An 18248-nucleotide genomic window follows, 5' to 3' on the forward strand; every position below is an offset into this window, starting at 1 on the left:
CACCCAGGTGCCCCAGGATCCTATGGTTCTACTCACAGGCTGTCGGGATGGAGTATTTGCCTCCCCACTCCCACATACACCCAGCTCCTGCATTACAGGCCCAATGACCTTGGGCAAAAAGTTGAATTACACTGTAAGCTTTAGCTTTCTCATCTGAAGATGGGGATAATAATATTTCCATTCACCGACTACCTATTAGCACTAAATGAGGCGATATACACCAAGTTCCTAGTACAAGTCCTACCACATTGAAGAACTCAGTAAGGGGCAATTGTAAATGTTGTCATTTTTTTCCCTCGGTGACATTGTGTCATTGTGATTACATTCAACTTTGGAAGGTGAGAAAGAAATGAGAGTGGAATGTAACCATCTGTCTATTGCTTGGTAGTAAAGATTGTAAAGACCTAAGATGGTAATGAAGGAAGGGAGCCAATTTCTACCTTGCTCTGTTTCGTATCGCCAGTGGTGAACCAACTCCTACTTAAACACTCCTCTAAGAACACAAACGTATCCGGGTGCCAAATCCATATTGGAGCAAACACAGGAGCCTAGACAGGGGTCCACTGGCAAACTGCAGCAGCAAACCCAATCTGCTGCTGCTTGTTCTTATAAATAAAGTTTTATTGGCACAACACCATGCCCATTTGTTTACTTGCTGTCTATGGGTCCTTTTGTACTAGAGCAGCAGAGTTGAGCAGTTACAACAAAGACTGTATGACCTGTGTGCCAAAAATATTGGCTCTCTGGCCCTTCATACACAATGAATGTCTGCTGACTCCTGAGCTAGAATATTCCTTGAGTCTGATCTCACTTCAGATGATGTCCTTTCCAGGGGACTCCCAAATATTTAAAAATTTTTCAAAAGCTTAGTCAACTTGAATTAGTTATAGGCCTAGACCATTCCATCCATTGAATGAAATGTATCTTCCTGGAATGTTACCCCATGGGTGAAAAGAAATCCTTCCCTGATTGGACAGCTTTACGTTCCATTTACATCCTGGTTCTGGTGACCCTATGAAACTAATAAAGAAACAGACACGTGAAAGCACCTGGTTCTGAATGATCAAAGATGTGTGTTGATTCAAAATGAAACTTCTGTGAGGTGCCTGGGTGGCTCAGGTCATGATCTCGCGGTTTGTGGGATGGAACCCCACATCAGATTCTGTGCCTGGAGCTCGCTTCCGATTCTGTCTCCCTCTCTCTCTGCCCCTCCCCCGCTCACGTTCTGTCTGTCTCCCTCTCTCAGCAATAATTAATAAACATTAAACAAAAATTTTAAACAGGGGCGCCTGGGTGGGTCAGTCGGTTAAAACATCTACTTCAGCTCAGGTCATGATCTCACAGTTCGTGGGTTCGAGCCCCGCGTCGGGCTCTGTGCTGACAGCTCAGAGCCTGGAGCCTGCTTCAGATTCTGCGTCTCCCTCTCTCTCTGCCCCAACCCACTCGCGTTCTGTCTCTGTCTCTCTCAAAAATAAATGTTAAAAAATTTTCTTAACAAACCAAAAAATGAAACTTCTGTGACACTTTCTAAGATTATTTAGACAAGATCTTCTAACTGCATTGAGTTATTAAAACCTTGGCACGATTTAAATCTTTAAACCAATATAGCCACATGTTTAATTCTAAAAGTGCCAAAAAAAAAAAAAAGAAATATATCATCTTTTGCTACCTGGATTCTGTTTCTGGCTTAAAATGTTTTTGCAACATTTAAGTCTCTTTTGTATATCAAAGCATTTTGCCCTCTTTTGTATATCAAAGCATTTTGCCCTTCTTTCAAAGACACTGGCAAATAAGGGCTCACACTTGACCAGGACATAGACTCCTTTATCTTCCGAAACCCTCTGGATTTCTGAGTGTAGTTTGTCTCTTGGAGTGCAGATCCTTAGAATACTTGTTTTCTGCCATCACATGTCATACCCTCATTAGTATGGGTTTCCTGTGTTTAAGCAGACTAATTGTGTCATTTTCCCTTTTTTAATACCACCTTTATTGAGATCTAATTCACGGTACCGTTCAATTCACCTGCTTAAATGGTACAGCTCAGTGATTTTTAGTTGTACAACCATTAATTGCAATCTATTTATTGTTTAATAAAGCTTATTTATTTATTTTGAGAGAAAGAGAGCATGCACGCACACACACACACACGCACACACACGTGAGCAGGGGAAGGGCAGAGAGAGAAGGAGTGAGAGAGAACCCCAAGCAGATTCCACACTGTCAGTGCAGAACCTTACACGGGGCTCGATCCTACAAACCGTGAGTTCGTGACTTGGACTGAAATCAAGAGGCAGACGCTGAACTGCCTGAGCCACCCAGGTGCCCCTATCACAATCTATTTCAGAACGTTTTCAGGACCCCGAGAAGGAACCTCATTAGCAGTAATTCCCCATTTTCCTCCAGAGATGTCTCTATGGATGTTCCCTTTTTGTGTATTTTATATAAATGGAATCACATAATATGTGGTCTTTTGTAACGGAATTATTTCATTTAGCATGTTTTCAAAGTTCATCCATGTTGCAACATGGTCAATCTCTTTTTAGAATCACATTTTGCATATTTAGTGGACATGGACCCCAAAATTTGGGGGCATTTAAAAATCTGATTACATTTTCCCTCTCACACACACAAACACATGCACACATGCACACACGCACACACACATTCACACACACGGAAAGAGAACCAAACAATCATACATAATAGGCTAGACATGACTGTTTCTTTAGAAGCCTGATTAGTGGTGTGGAAAATTATGCATAATCCTTATGAATTTTGGAATATGCTGTACAATTTATTCTGAAAGTTCTCCAGGATATCTTTAACAGACCCTTCTTACAGGAAACCCTCAGGGTTTGAAATTACATTCGGATGTAGGTTTAGGTTGACTATTTCATCGAAAAGGATGCTCTTATAACCCAGACGCACAAAACAGCGAAGTCAAGATATGTGTGCGAGCTAGTGCACTCACCTACCTTGCCCTGTAATTTACAGGCATGGGCATTTTTCCTCCCAAATCAAAATGTGACATGTACCAGTTGGTTATGTAAACCTCATGGGGGGGGCGGCACTCACATGGCTATATCTAAAGCAACTATCAAAATTGCTGTAAACAAAAGGAAGACCTGTAATTTGCAAGCTCCCAGTGACACAAAAGATGCCTTCTCTGACTGCTTCAGCTTAATCATTCCCATTCTTCACAGAATACACACAACACCCCTTATATATTCTATCTGGTTTCCTCAGTATTTCTTGTATGTTGGTTTTGCCATCGAATTATCATTAGCCTTTTAATTCTATGTGCATTAAGACTATATTTTTTCTATGTTGCTTATAGTATTTAATTCAATGCCAAGAACATAATAGGCACTTAAAAGAATATTGTCAATTGGGGTGCCTGGGTGGTTCATTGGGTTAAGCGTCTGATTCTTGATTCGGCTCAGGTCGTGATCTCATGGTTTGTGGGTTCGAGCCCTGTGCCAGGATCCAAGCAGACAGTGTGGGCCCTACTTGAGATTCTTTCTGTTTCTGTCTCTCTCTCTCTCTCTCTCTGACCCTCCCGCACTTGGACTCTCTCTCTCTCTCTCTCAAAATAAATAAACTTTAAAAAAAAGGATATTATCAATTAATATTTGACAGGAAACCTGAGGGTAACATTTTAATTTTGAGCATTTCCAGCGATGATAGCGAACTTCATAGGATCTACATAATAGAAGGTTAATGTTAATCAAATATGTCCTAAACCTAGTAAAGTCATTTTACTTGAGGTTTTTGATCTTTTGTTCTTCTTCTTAGCAAGTGAAAATATGAAAATACTCTTGGACATATCATAATAATTTCTTTATGAGAATGTGCTTAAAATTGGCAGGTTTTTTTTTTATCAGACATTCAGGTTGATAGTAATCACTGAGACTTGAAAAATATTTGAAAGTGTTTATACATGGAATTAACATTCATGTGTTATACACGCATACATTTTGAGTTGGAAACATGAAAACAACCTTCACTTAGTAAACAACGGAAATAACTTGCAATTATTATATTGTGGGTCAAAATTTTTTAAGAAATTTCCAGGTCTACTAAGATCACCTCCATGTCTAATATTTTGAGGATAAGAGAAATCTTTAATATCAAACTTAATTTAAAATTTTTCATGTCAGTATTTGCTATGGATATTATCATAGAGGCTGTATTTGTAACCAGAAATAACACGGTGAATAAAAAGTAGAATCAAGAATCAATCCAAGAACCTAACATATCATGATATGGAATAGAATTATCATATTAAAACATAAGATGAAAGCAAAATATATTAGTTCCTGGAAATGAACTGATAAATTGAGAAGCAATTAATTAGAACAGATTGGTACAGGGGCACCTGGGTGGCTCAGTCGGTTAAGCGTCCAGCTTTGGCTCAGGTCATGATCTCCGTGCTCATGAGTTCAAGCCCCACGTCTGGCTCTGTGCTCACAGCTGGGAGCCTGGAGCCTGCTTCAGATTCTGTGTCTCCCTCTCTCTGTGTCCCTCCCCCGCTAGTGCTCTGTCTCTCTCTCTCTCTCTCAAAAATAAATAAACATTAAAAAACTTTAAATTAGATTGGTACACAATTACACATTTAGACAGTAAGAAAACAATTAAGTGAATTAGAAGAAATTATTTGCATTGAACTGATCAGGATTGTTTATTTCTTCTATTATATAATGGTTGTGTAGCAAAATCACATTTTTAAACAATTTTATTTATTTAAAAAAATTTTTTTAACATTTATTCATTTTTGAGAGACAGAGCATGAGCACAAGAGGGACAGACAGAGCCTGACACGGGGCTCAAACTCACTGACTGAGAGATCATGACCTGAGCTGAAGTCAGATGCTTAACCGAGTGAGCCACCCAGGTGCCCCTAAAATTTATTTATTTATTTTGAGAGAGCTTGAGTGCAAGTGGGGGAGGGACAGAGAGAGAGGGAGAGAGAGAATCCCAAGCAGGCTCTGCTCAGTCAGCCCAGAGCCTGACTTGGGGCTCAACCTCACAAGATCATTACCTGAGCCGAAATCAAGAGTCAGACGATTAACCGACTGAGTTATCCAGGCGCCCTGCAAAATCACCTTTTAACAGACTATAGAAAAGAGGTTTTAAAAAAAATGGGTAAATGGGAAACATAACTTACCCTAAGAAATTTTCAGGAAAAAAGTCAGAATATGTGCACATAATAAGTTGTGCACTGGACTGGGGAGAGCTCTGTAGAAAACACAGCAAAGAAAAGGAGGATATGCTTATGGAGAGGAAGAAAGAAAGGTATGTTGGACAGAGAGAAAACCTAAGGGTGAGACCCAAGCCTTCTATGACATCAAACAAATACAGGAAGAAGAAGTGGTTTTCAAAATTGTGTGATATTGATTTTAAGCTATTTATTACAAAGGTCCGTGGTATTGAAAATTGGAGATGGAAGGAAAGGGTGAAAACTTTCAGGCTGTTGATTCACAGGGTCTGTGAGAAATCTATATACGTAATAGACTTTTTGTTTTGTTTTCATTTTTACAAGAATAGAACGATAAAATAACCATTAGTTCAACAATCATTTACTGAACTGCAACATGCAAGGTGCTGTAGGCTGAATTAGAGTCTCCAGTCAGTTAAGTGTCTGACTTTGATTTAGGCTCAGGTCACGGTCTAACGGTTTGTGGGATCAGCCCGTGCAGCAGGCTCTGTGCTGACAGCTAGGAGTCCGTCTCTCACTCTCTCTGCCACTCCCTGCCTCCTGCTCTCTCTCTCTTTCTCTCTCTCAAAATAGACATTTTTAAAAAGATGAATTATTGCCTCTATCTTGACTATAAGCATCTACGAGGCACACTGGAGGCCTCCTGTGCAAGCCTTTTCTACATAGATAGGAAAATGACCAATTTGGGGTTAGTTTGTGAATGATCCTGTAAGAGTTCAATCAAAACGAAGTGCAGTTTGAGTAAAGCTTTGAATCTGAAGCTCCTTTCTTAGGGAGAACGCTTGGCTCTGAAGAGACTTTTAAATTTGGGGCAACACAAAGGTAGCTTAGTTACATCAAAATGCCTATTTTAATAATATTGATTAAAATGCACTTCTACTCGGATTATACTATTGAGTTAGGGATCTTAATTAGCATCCAAATAGGTGCTTCCGTGCTTAAGGCATCTTTTTTCTGGTGGAGACTTCTGAGACCCTGACTAGTGTCACTGCGTGGGCAACCTTGAGGCTTTGAAACTATAGACCACTACACTTCTATTAAAGTGACATTTCTCAGGGGTGCCTGGGTGGCTCAGTCGGTTGGGCTTCCGACTTCCTCCACTCAGGTCATGATCCCACCGCAGTTTGGTTCAAGCCCCAGGCGGGGAGGGGGGGCTCTGTGCTGACAGTTTAGAGCCTGGAGCCTAGCCTGCTTCAGCAGGCTCCCTGTCTCTCTGCCCCTCCCCTGATTGCTCTCTCTCTCTCTCTCTCTCTCTCTCTCAAAAATAAATAAACATTAAAAAAAATTAAAAATAAAGTGACATTTCTTGGCAACAAACTCTTGCTGAATTCTGACAACCTCAGTGTTAATTAGTGAACAAAGACCTTTATTAAAGTTTCCGATGTAAGGTTTTCTGATTAAGAAACAGGAAAGCAAAAATAGCATATGCATAGGGTTCTTAATATTTTCCCTTACTCCAAATTCTAAAACTTGAGAAGTAAACGGAAGTAGAAAATTAAGTGAAGCAATTGAGACAAATATATCCATACTGGAAAACTTAGCTTGCAGAGTCCCCTCAAGCTATGGCTAAGTCTGTACGTTGAAGTCTAAAAGCACGTGGAGGGGGGGGAACACCTGGGTGGCTCAGTCCGCTAAGCGGCCAACTTCGGCTCAGGTCATGATCTCACAGTTGGTGAGTTCAAGCCCAGCGACGGGCTCTGTGCTGACAAGCTCAGAGCCTGGAGCCTGCTTCGGATTCTGTGTCTCCCTCTCTCTCTGCCCCTCCCCCACTCACACTCTGTCCTTTCTCTCTCTCTCTCTCTCTCTCTCTCTCGAAAATAAATAAACATTAAAAATAAATAAAAGCAGGTGGAAGCTTTTCCGTGGTGACTGACGCAAGGTGGACAACTGAAGTACCATATTCAGTGTGTCTAGAGATTTTGTGCAAAGAATTATAGAAACCATACCAAACCTTGGGCCAATTATTGGAAGCCAGGGTTCTCGTTCTGGAGCCTGTTGTAAATGTGTGTGGCATGGTCAACGTAACAGCAACATGCTGAAATCAGTATTTTCGTGCTGACCCAAACCTGACCCAGTAAGAAATCTCTCATAACAGAAGCTCAATGTTTCTGAAGGCATGATTGCCCTCTCGTTTCTTTTTCACCTTCCCGTGCCTTTCATAAGTCCTTCTAGTTGGTTAATCATTAATCCCCTTCCAGGTTCCCTCCTCCCCCCTCTCCGTGTCAAGTCCTTCTCTGGTTATGTAGCTTTTAGGCAGTCTATGGACCCCCGTACCTCTTCCCATTTAAGAAGTCCGGGCACTCACTACGGGTTAATTTCTCTAAGCAAATTCATAACGGCAGATCAAGCGGGGGCTTCTTTACAGGAGCATTCAATTTTTGAGGCCACTCCTAATTTAGCATTTTTCCTAAAATGCGTGTAAAATGGGATGCAATTGAACCCATTTTAAATTCGCAAAAAAAAAAAAAAAAAAATTCCAAGCACACATTTCCGGAACAAAATGGTTACGACTGGAACGGGAAAGGGCTTAGACTTTCTCCTCCGCAGCTGTCCCACAAGCCAATCCCTTGACCTGACCCTGGAGAATCCCTCCAACTCTGGCCCTCAGAGCTGATTTTGGACCTGCAGCGAGCCAAAGGATTGGAATGCAGATCCGGAGGGGAAACCTCCGCGTCTGTTCTTGCAAGAAGCCAGCTGTGGTAACCTGGAGGCAATCTGCTGGGCAAAGAAGAAGAAAGGGTGCTCTGGGTAACAGAGAAGGTAATCCGGGAAGCGCGTCTCCCAAGTTTTCTCTGGTGGAAAGAGACGGATGAGAGTTGACATCCATTTCCAGCCAACCGAGCGGAACGAGGTTACTTGCACCATGCCTTCCCACCTCGACTTCTCACCCCTTGCCGCTTGGACAAAGCGGCCACACAAGGTGACTGGGGTCAACGATGTACTTGGCACGAAACCAAAGACCCGAGAGCCGGTCCCGTCCATATTCTGCCCCTTGGACCTCGGAAGGTTAAAGGGAAGATTGCTGAGGTTTCCCCTCTGCGTTCAGTCGAAACTACTAGAAATGTCCCTTTCCGCGCCCAGGCTCTCTTCGCCATTCAGGGGAAAAAACTGTACCCTCAGACTTAAGTAGGGGCTTAGTGACTTTCAAACTCCCATTCCCAACATTCACATCTTTACATTGTTTCCACTTTTTTTTTTTTTTTTCCTTTTTGCACATTACGCTGAGCCAGGCACTGTGGACTTCTAATCTCTTTTTAGCTGGGGAGGGGGAGAAGCCGGCGCGAGGGACCGGTCTCCGCTCCCCGCCGCAGAGTTAGAGTCCCCATCCCACCGGGGTGTCCACCCTGGCGACTCTTCTCCCAGTTCCCCACCCAGTTGATGTGACAGGCTCGTGGCCCAATCCCCTTCCAGGTTCCCAGGCCGAGGGCTAGCACCACCCGAGCCAATGGCGGCGGCCGAGGGGCGGAGGGAGCGCTGGCTTTAGAACCACTGCCGCAAAGATTCCGAGAGGCAGAAGTTGTCCGGGCGCGTCGGTCGGAGGCTGTCGGGCCAGATCCGGGACTCTGCGACTTTATGTAAGTGCTTTGTGGGCACGGGAGGGCACGACGGGAGCGAGTACCCGGGGCGTGGGCAGGCGTGGGTCCCGGGGAGAGCATCTCCGGGCACCTCTGCCGGAACGTGCCCCGCGCGCGGGGACGCGGGGCGGAGAGGGGGCTGCAAAAATTCCAGTCCCAGCCCTCGGGCGCCAAAGCGATCGTTGGCAACCGCGATGGGTGGGAGTGACAGCGGGCCCCACGACCACCCGCCGCAAACACGTTTTCTGCTCTTAACCGCAGGGATGGTGCTTTCTCGCTAGTTGCTCTTAACTTGTTGCCTACCTGCGGCTGCAGTCCTGGACGCCAACCCTTGCCCTTCTCCCCTTCCGTGGCGGCCGCCCCGAAGTGGAAACCGAGCGCCTAACTTCCCTCCGTCGTCCTTCCCCGGCTACTGCCATCCCCCGCCCCCCGCCCCCTCCCGCCCCGGACTCAGGAAATCCCGGAGCCGGCCGCCTGCGACGCCTCCAGCCCCGGCTCGCCCGCCTCGGCTGACCTCGCGGGCTCACGCCAGTTCCGGGGCGCTGAGCGGCTGCCTTGGCCCAGGGAAGGAGCCGGCCTCCCGCTCGTTTCCCTGGCCATTCGCGAGAGCGCCGCGATCGCACCGCATCTCCCTATGAGTAAGCACTTTTTTCCTTTCAGTAGCACATCTCCGGGCCAGTAGGGCAGAACCTTTCGGCTCTCGTCTCCCCCGACTCCGCGCCCTCGGGCTGCTCCCTGCTCGGCTCCTCGGGCTCTGTAGCCCCGAGCGCACGGTCGGGGCAGCGGCAGCCCGGGACCTCCCGGGGCTCCCTGAGAGGCTGAGCGGCGGGGGCAGTGGGAGGGGGTGATGTGCCCTCCCCGCCTCCCCCCGCCCCCCCCCCCCACAGCTGCACTTGCCGCTGTTTTACTTTTTTCCACCCGCGGTACTTAAGCGCTCTAATGAGAGGCCGGGGGACGCTGACCACCCCCTCCCTGGCTTCTTGCCAGTCCCAAAGTTGCCGCCGCCGCTGCTACCGCTCTAGCGTGCTGGCGGCTCCGACGGCCCGGCTCCAGCACCGGAGACGATCCCAGGCTGGGAGGTGGAATGAGGTTAATGCTTTCTGACACTTGCCCGACGCGCTGCCTCTTGCTCCTCACCAGTTCTGCACACCATCCCTAGTGGTGCAGGTTGGGCTTAGAACTAACTGCGTTGGAGAGCCTCACCGTATAGGATCACCCCGACGGGATGCTCGGGGTGCCTGGCCTGTTTCGAGGGAGGGGGTGGAGTGGGGGCACAGAGCCTGGCTGGCCGCACTGTAGGTAGAAAACGTAAAGCGAAATGACAGACTCCTGAGAGGTAAGCACTTAAACTCGACTGTACCGATGTCCCACTGTGTTTGGGAGCCTCAACGTGATCCTGGAGATGCAATTTACAGTGAATTCCACCGAAGCGACCGATGTCCCACACTTGCTGATTGGCATCACGTGCCGCAAATCTCTGATGCCCCTAGGGTAATGGTCACATGACTTCTTTTGCCTTTAAAACTGGAATGTAATGGCTGAAGCCCATTTTCCAAAAACAACAGCGACAAAAAAGCAGAGGGGGAGTGTGAGCTAGCCCGTACTCCAGGGAATTCTGCTTGGATTTGGATGAGGGGAACAGAAAGGGAATTTGGTGCTCAGATTTTACCCAAAATAAAGACAGGAGCTGTTTTTGAAATAAGGGCTTGAACTGTGTTTGTGCTGGGACGTATACCTCCCCAGGGGCCTTTCAATCTACTTAAGGCTTTCCTGAATTCAAAGCATATCTTACTGATTATTTTCTAGGAAAATCATCCTTCTAATTTACACCCACATCATGCCTAAATGATACTTTTGAAGCTGTATTCTGTAAGATGGTGTTAAAAAAAATTAGGATTTACCCATATTCCTGGTTCTGGCCTATATTCTAATTGAACTGTTCTCTTTATTAGGCATCTACTTGAAGGTGATGGATCATTTCTTGACTAAAATTAACCACCAGTTATTTGTGGTTTGGAATTAATTGGATCAGAAATCAGGCACAAAAACTGTGGATTCTAAATTTGATAAGTTGAGCTGGTTGCGACTTTGCCTGTCAGAATCTGTTTTTTAAAAAAGTGTCTCTTTTTTTAAATAATTATTTATTTATTTTGAGAGACAGGGCGCAGGCTCCTACAAGCAGGGAGGGGCAGAGAGAGAGGGAGAAAATCCCAAGCAGGCTCTGCACGGTCAGACCAGAGCCCAAGGCTGAGGCTCGATGTCACCACCAGGAGATCATGACCCCAGCTAAAATCAAGAGTGGGAGGCTTGGGGCGCCCGGGTGGCTCGGTTGAGCTTCAGACTTTGGCTCAGGTCATGATCTCCGGGTTCGTGAGTGGGAGGGACCTCCTCGTCAGCTCGCTGCTGTCAGCCAAGAGCCCCCTTCGGATCCTCTGTCCCCCTTTTTCTGCCCCTCCCCCGCTTGTGCTCTCTCAAAAATAAAACATTAAAAAAAAAAAAGAGTGGGAGGCTCAACCAGCTGAGCCACTCAGTATCTTTAGCCGTCAGATTCTTGATGCAGTAATGAGAGGACCCTGAAACGACTCCCATAATGACCATTACCTGCCCAGGTGGCCCAAGATAAGGTTGCTGTTGGAAAAACGTGGCAGGGCTGATAGAGAATATACCCCAGAGTACTGAAATGGGCAGAGGAAAAAAAAATAATAAAAGTGGGCAGTGGGCAGAGGAATCTCTGAGGTCAGGAGTTTAAAAGCTTTCCTTATTTACAAAAATGGATCCAGTTGATACATATTCAGCCTTGAAACTAGGGCAGCTATAAATGAAACTGGGAACAGTTAAGACATTTTGGCTTTGTATGCATTAGCCAAAATAACCCTTCGTCCACTGCAGCAACCTCGGAACGACTTGAGCACTCTTTTTTTTTGTGCTGTGCTTGGGTTCCTGAGCCTAAAAACAAGAACTCCTCTAAAGCATGTAGTTCTGACCCCAAGGCTAGCCTTGTGGCACAGATTAGCTCAAAGTGGATTTAAGCTACACCTGGGTTATTGAAGTTAACTATGCTGGTTGATAGAACCCCCTAGTGGAGGTGAGGTGATAATAACATTTTAGATTGAACTCCTAATAAATATTTAACCTCAAAAAGAGAGTACAACTATCCAATGAGGTTGAAGTGGAAGGGAGATGAGCCCTTTTCAAAATATTATTAAACCCAAGGCTCCTGGGGGGCTCAGTTAAGTGTTCGACCCTTAATTTCAGCTCAGGTCATGATCTCGCGGTGGGATCCACCTGCTGACAGCTGGGTTGGGGGCGGTGCGCACGCAGTCTCAAAATAAATAAATGAACGTAAAAAAAAAACTCATAAAAAATATTATTAACTCATGTCAAAACGGGATCATCTCTAGGCTCTCAGCCTACACAGTATTTCATTTGTCTTCAGATGTGCACTCATTTAAAACCACTGACTTTGTTACTGACTTCATTTGGGGGGTATCGTTTAGTGAACTCAGGTTTTACCATCAGGGGGTTGTGAGTCTAATTCTGAATCTCTGTTTGATCTAGCAAGTTGTCAACCTCTTTCTTTATTTGGGGTAGGGAGCCAAATTATGCTCTGCCTTGACTTAGTACAGACACTCCACACTGAAGTCCGGGGTCTCTAGTCTGATACCATCATTTAGATACCATTGCTAAAAATGTCTTGGCTTACGGCATTTTGGGTGGAAGGATTAATTATAATTGGTAAGTAATATTTTGGTTGAGATTACATCTCTTCTGCAAATGGTTACATGCACATTAGACCCAACTGTTTATACTGGCAGAACGTCAGTATCCAGAGCACTATCTGAACCAAATGAAATTTTGCTCCTTGGCAAACCACATGAGTGTTACTGAAAAGAAGGGGTACCTTGGCCATGGTGCTGGAGAACGCAAGTGACTTCTTTTTGGTGAAACTGACCGGGAAATAGGAAGAAAGACCACTTTCCATGATTCCATATTCTGTTTTAGGCATTACTTCCACTTGCCTTTCCAAGAAATTTACTGACATGATATTCTTACCACATATGATAAAGTCATGAATTTCTTACTGTATTTCATGTAGCCCAATCTAGGTGAAACATGACTGCTAAACTCTTTTTTGCTGTTTAGGACAGATTCCAAAAGATGCTGGTATAAAATTGAAAATGAACATCTATCAGTACATGACAACTTGGGTATCTGGTTTTAGAATCATTTCATGTTTGCTCATATAATAAGTTTTCTTTTGGTTAAAAGTAATCCAGAGCGGGAAAAATTTGATCTGTGAAACTAATAAAACACAGTTTAGAAGAAAACAGCCAGATCATGTTTTGAGTCTGTGTGATTATTCTAGAGAATGATATACCCTATAATGTACCTTCACTGTGTTGGAGGTTTCAAAAGCTTTTCGGATACATTACACTGTTGGAAGTTATTTTAGATACGAATGGTCAGCCCTAGCTGTTTTTAGTTATGATATAGCTTTGGTTATAGTTATGGCTTAAAAATATAAACTGTCTACTCCTGAAATGTCAGTCTTAGAAGGTCATAAAAATTCAATATGCTTAATAATATGTAATTTACCTTCATCTTAGCACTCAAAAGGCAACTGTCAGTATGAAATGTTTTAGGGAGGAAAAAACAATGGCTTTAAGTGAAAATTAAAATACCTAAGGAAAAGTATGTTGGACTTAGCTTCAGAAGAACTCGATTCTAGACATGGCTCTGCTATTGACTCCTACTTTGACCTTGAGAAAGTCACTTAAGCTTATGTTGCTAACTAACATTGAATACATTTTGCATTTTCTCATTTATACGGCTGAGAGCATGACTCCAGGTTTTTGTTTTGCTTCGATTTTTTTTTTCAAATAGTTATAGTCTTATTTCAGTTACATTAGTTGATTTAAAAATTTTTAATGCACCTGTATGGAACCAAGCCAAATACCTTGTTGGCAGACTGGTAGCTTCAGGAAAGCTTCGTTTTTCTTAAAGGTCTGGAAATGTGTTTGATGGTAAGGAGGTAGTGTCGTTTATTGGAAAAGGCACTGAGCATGGAAGGCAGCGGCTTTTCGCTCTCTACGGTTGGGACACACAGGCCATTGTAGGTAAATCACACAAGTTCTCGGTGTTCATGTTTGGATCTTACTTTATTAAGCCATCTGTTTCCAATCTATGTATTTCCCAGGCATGCTGAAAGGATAAGTGAGATATGGATAAGTGAGCCTTGGTTCTTCAGCAGACAGGTGCTATATAAAATCAAAGTACTGTAACAGTATATCACTGAAACGCTAAAACGTCAACAAAGTTTTACGGAAATGGTAGAAATCTCATCACTGCAGTCTCGCCCCATTTTAACTTGTCTGTAAATATTCTCCAGCCCTCCAGTTTTACAAGCAAAGGAGAAATAAAGGCAGACATAATAAAATGAAAAATAAGAGAAATGGTTAATGACAAGAGAATAAAAACCTATATGTAATACTTTCTTATATGTTTTTTTTTCCTCTCAAATATTATGCCAGGCAGCCTGGTAAAGCCATTAATGTGATGGGGTTTTTCCCCCCCTCCTTCTCAAGTAACTACTGAGCAGTATTTTAGTGTTTGTTGGTAATCATTACAGACTCCTTTGGCTTATCCTACTTCATTCTTAGTTTTGTGACTGCCCACAATGGGAGGTCTTGTGTAAAACTGCCCACGGAGAAAGCCAAGTGCTTCTCCTTAAGCAAGTACCCTTTAAAGGAGTGCAGGTTTGGAAAAGCTCCTAATGGAGGAGATAATCTGTATATTGAAGTGGAGTGCCATCATTAACACTGAAAAGATAAGAAGTTAGGTAGATCTGTGTTTGAAAAGCAAGTTGGATAGCTGGCTTCTGAGGTGTCCTTTTTACCTCCCACCCTTAAAACGGTTAACACGGAATTAATTTTCAGTGTTTATTGTCACCTTGCCATTTATATGCTGGTGCATTAACCATTGTCATTCCTTGCATTATCATGCATTTTTATTTTGTTGGTGAAAATTATGTTTTTATCTATTAAATGCCAGTATAAGCAAAATACGGTGTTTATATTAGTTTCGGCTGTACGATAATAGCGATTCAACAGTTCTGTACATTTCTCAGTGCTCAGCACCAGAAATGAACTCTTAATCCCTTTTGCCTATTTCACCCATCCCCCATCTACCACGCCTCTAGCAACCACCAGTCTCTACATTTAAGAGACTTTTTTCTTTTTTTTTCTTTGTTCATTTGTTTTGTTTCTTACATTGCACACATGAGTGGAATCATACGGTATTCGATAGCATTTGTCAAAATATCATTTGTAAAGTGATAGTACTTAATTAAAATGAAATAAGCAGTTGTAAAGTGATAGTACTTAATTAAAATGAAATAAGCAAAAGGCCAGGAGTTAAAGGACTTTTGAAATAACCTGGTACCATGTGACTACTTCTGAAGAGTGGGCTCTTTTTGCTAATAGAAGTCAATTTCTTTTATAAAATCTCATCTCTTATTTCTACTATCTCTGCTTTAAAAGACTGAATAGTGGGGTGCCTGGGTGGCTCAGTCGGTTAAGCGTCGGACTTCAGCTCAGGTCGTGATCTCATTGTTTGTGGGTTCGAGCCCCTCGGGGGCCTCTGTGCTGACAGCTCAGAGCCTGGAACCTGTTTCGGATTCTGTGTCTCCCTCTCTATGTACCCCTCCCTGCTCACACTCTGTCTCTCTCTCAAAAATAAGTAAACATTAAAAAGTTTTTTTAAGGGGCGCCTGGGTGGCACAGTCGGTTAAGCTTCCGACTTCAGCCAGGTCACGATCTCGCGGTCCGTGAGTTCGAGCCCCGCGTCAGGCTCTGGGCTGATGGCTCGGAGCCTGGAGCCTGTTTCCGATTCTGTGTCTCCCTCTCTCTTTGACCCTCCCCCGTTCATGCTCTGTCTCTCTCTGTCCCAAAAATAAATTAAAAAAAAAAAAAAAAGTTGAAAAAAAAAATTTAAAAAAAAAAAAGTTTTTTTAAGATTCAATAGCAAATTATTTTTTGTAATCTTGTAACCCATTTATTGAAAATCCAACTCTGATGCTTTTAAGCTGTGTATATATGTGTGTATCTATATATATATATACACGTATATATGTATATATACGTGTATATATATATGTGTGTATATATATATATGTATACACACATATATATACACACACATGTATTATATATATATACATTATATATACATTATAGATATAATTTACATAATGCATATATAAAGTTTTTATCTTCTGTGAAATAAATTTGTAAAATCAGTGTAATAGCTTTGAATATTTATTGCATTCTTCGTTATATGCTGATTACATAGTATTGCATGCAGATTAGCATTCTGTAATTGACACTGAATCTGTAATTGACACTATCTTTCACAGACTAGTGTAATTTTTCAGCATTTTTTTTCTGTATTTCATAACTAGCTTGTGTATTCCCATTTTTGTCATTTCTTTTTATTCTTTTGGGCATTTGGGGGCTTGTATTTCAGGTGAGAGAGAATTACTATTATAGACTGCAAAGTGTTTTCTAGAACTGCGAATGATAGGAAATGCTATAATAATCCACATGTATGATTTAATTTACTGAAAAAGTATCTTAAGTAGTGCATACTTAAAATTTTTTTAATCACTTTGGGTTAAAAAATACAGTCACTGTAAAAATGTTAGAAGAAACTATAAAAGGATTTATAAAAAAGAAAATGAAACTTACTCATAATCAAACCACCTGTTCATATTTTTTATCTTTTTCCAGTGTAGAAAGAAAGTTAGGTATTTTTTTTTCTTTTTAAATTTTTTATTTAAATTCTAGTTAGTTAACATACAGTGCAACATTGGTTTCAGGAGTAGGATTCGGTGATTCATCACGTACATGCAACACCCGGTGCTCATCGCAAGTGCCCTCAGTACCCATCAGCCAGCTAGCCCATCCCTCACCGAGAAAGTTAGATATTTTAAAAATTGGGATCATACTGTGTATACAGTTTGTATTCCATTCTTTCCACTCACTGTGTTATGAACATGTTTTCACGTAATCAAATATTTTTGCAAAATTTTTAAATCACTGTGATCTTCCACATAATGAGCATCTCCTCATTTCTTTTCACTAATTCCAGGTTGCTGCAAGTTTATGTTGCTTCCGTTTCTTATAGATAGTGCTTCAGTGAACATCCTTGGGCCAAAACCATTTTTGCAACTCAGATTGTTTCTTTGAGATAAATGTTTAGAAGAGAAATTGCAAAGATTTTTGTTTTTAAAGATGAAGTCCTTTGACAATCTCTGAAATTTAAACATTGGCTTAAGCAGAAAAGAGCTTTGATTGCAAACAGTGTATTCCAAAAACAAAAACAAAAAAGGCTGTTCTTTATATAGTATATGGTATTTGACTCTAAACTGAAGCTAGTTTAGGTAAAGTATATGTCTCGGAAATATTTTGGTTTCCTCTGATCTACTTCGCAGGTGCGAAGCAGGATGAAGGAGAATCGTGTGGGGTATATACAATCATAGGAAGTTCTATTTTTTAAAACGGAACTGTTAATGGGGGAGGGGAGACAGGTTTATTTTTAAGTTGCCTTTAGATTTCAGGTTGTTCTAAAACTCAGTTCAAGTATACAGAGCTTATTTGTGACCGTGTACCTTCCATATCCTAAAGGAACTTTTAATCTTGGAGTTGGTAACATGACTGTGTTTCTCGATAGGCTTTTTTTTTTTTTTTTTTTTTGTCTCAGGCTGTTGGTCCCTTAAATTACCATGATGTCACTCAACAAATTCAAAGTTTTATATTTCATTCATAAGCAGAGCTCCAACTGTGGTAGGAATTCTGATGCTGCCACTTAATTTGTGCCTAGTTTCAGTGTGTGGTGACTCCCCAGATTACAAACACTAGATTTAACAAATATTTTGTATATTTGCTCTCTCAAAAATAAACAAACATTGGGGCGCCTGGGTGGCTCAGTTGGTTAAGCGTCCGACTTCAGCTCAGGTCATGATCTCACAGTTCGTGAGTTTGAGCCCCGCGTCCGGCTCTGTGCTGACAGCTCGGAGCCTGGAGCCTGCTTCGGATTCTGTGTCTCCCTCTCTCTCTGCCCCTCCCCCACTCACTGTTTGTCTCTCTCTGTCTCTCTCTCAAAAATAAATAAAACATGAAAAAAATTTTGTAAGTAAAATAAAATTAAAAAATAAATAAATACTAAAAAAAAAAGTTTTGAAGGTGGGGGTGGGGAGCGCCTGGGTGGCTCAGTTGGTTAAGTATCTGACTTCAGCTCAGGTCATGATCTCATGGCTCCTGAGTTTGAGCCCCGCATTGGGTTCTCTGCGCTTGGGATCCTCTGTTTCTTTCTCTGCCCCTACCCCACGTGTTCTCTTTCTCTCAAAAACAAATAAACATTAAAAAATGGAAAAAACCCCAAATATTTCGTATATT

General features: G+C 42.5%; 1 protein-coding gene across 4 annotated transcripts in view; it reads left to right on the forward strand.

Moving 5' to 3' along the window:
- Positions 1 to 8662: 8662 nt before the first annotated feature.
- Positions 8663 to 18248, forward strand: part of PLS3 (plastin 3) — a 92401-nt gene continuing 82815 nt past the window's right edge. For 2 of the 4 annotated variants that reach the window (XM_058714590.1, XM_058714594.1), the window contains exon 1: positions 8663 to 8793. The gene's annotated coding sequence lies outside the window, so the exon portion shown is untranslated. Of the gene's footprint in view, positions 8794 to 9412; positions 9432 to 18248 lie in introns of those variants that run through there. The other 2 variants (XM_058714593.1, XM_058714592.1) reach the window with 2 other exon arrangements.

The sequence above is a fragment of the Neofelis nebulosa genome, chromosome X (assembly GCF_028018385.1).
Source record: "Neofelis nebulosa isolate mNeoNeb1 chromosome X, mNeoNeb1.pri, whole genome shotgun sequence".
NCBI lineage: Eukaryota > Metazoa > Chordata > Mammalia > Carnivora > Felidae > Neofelis > Neofelis nebulosa.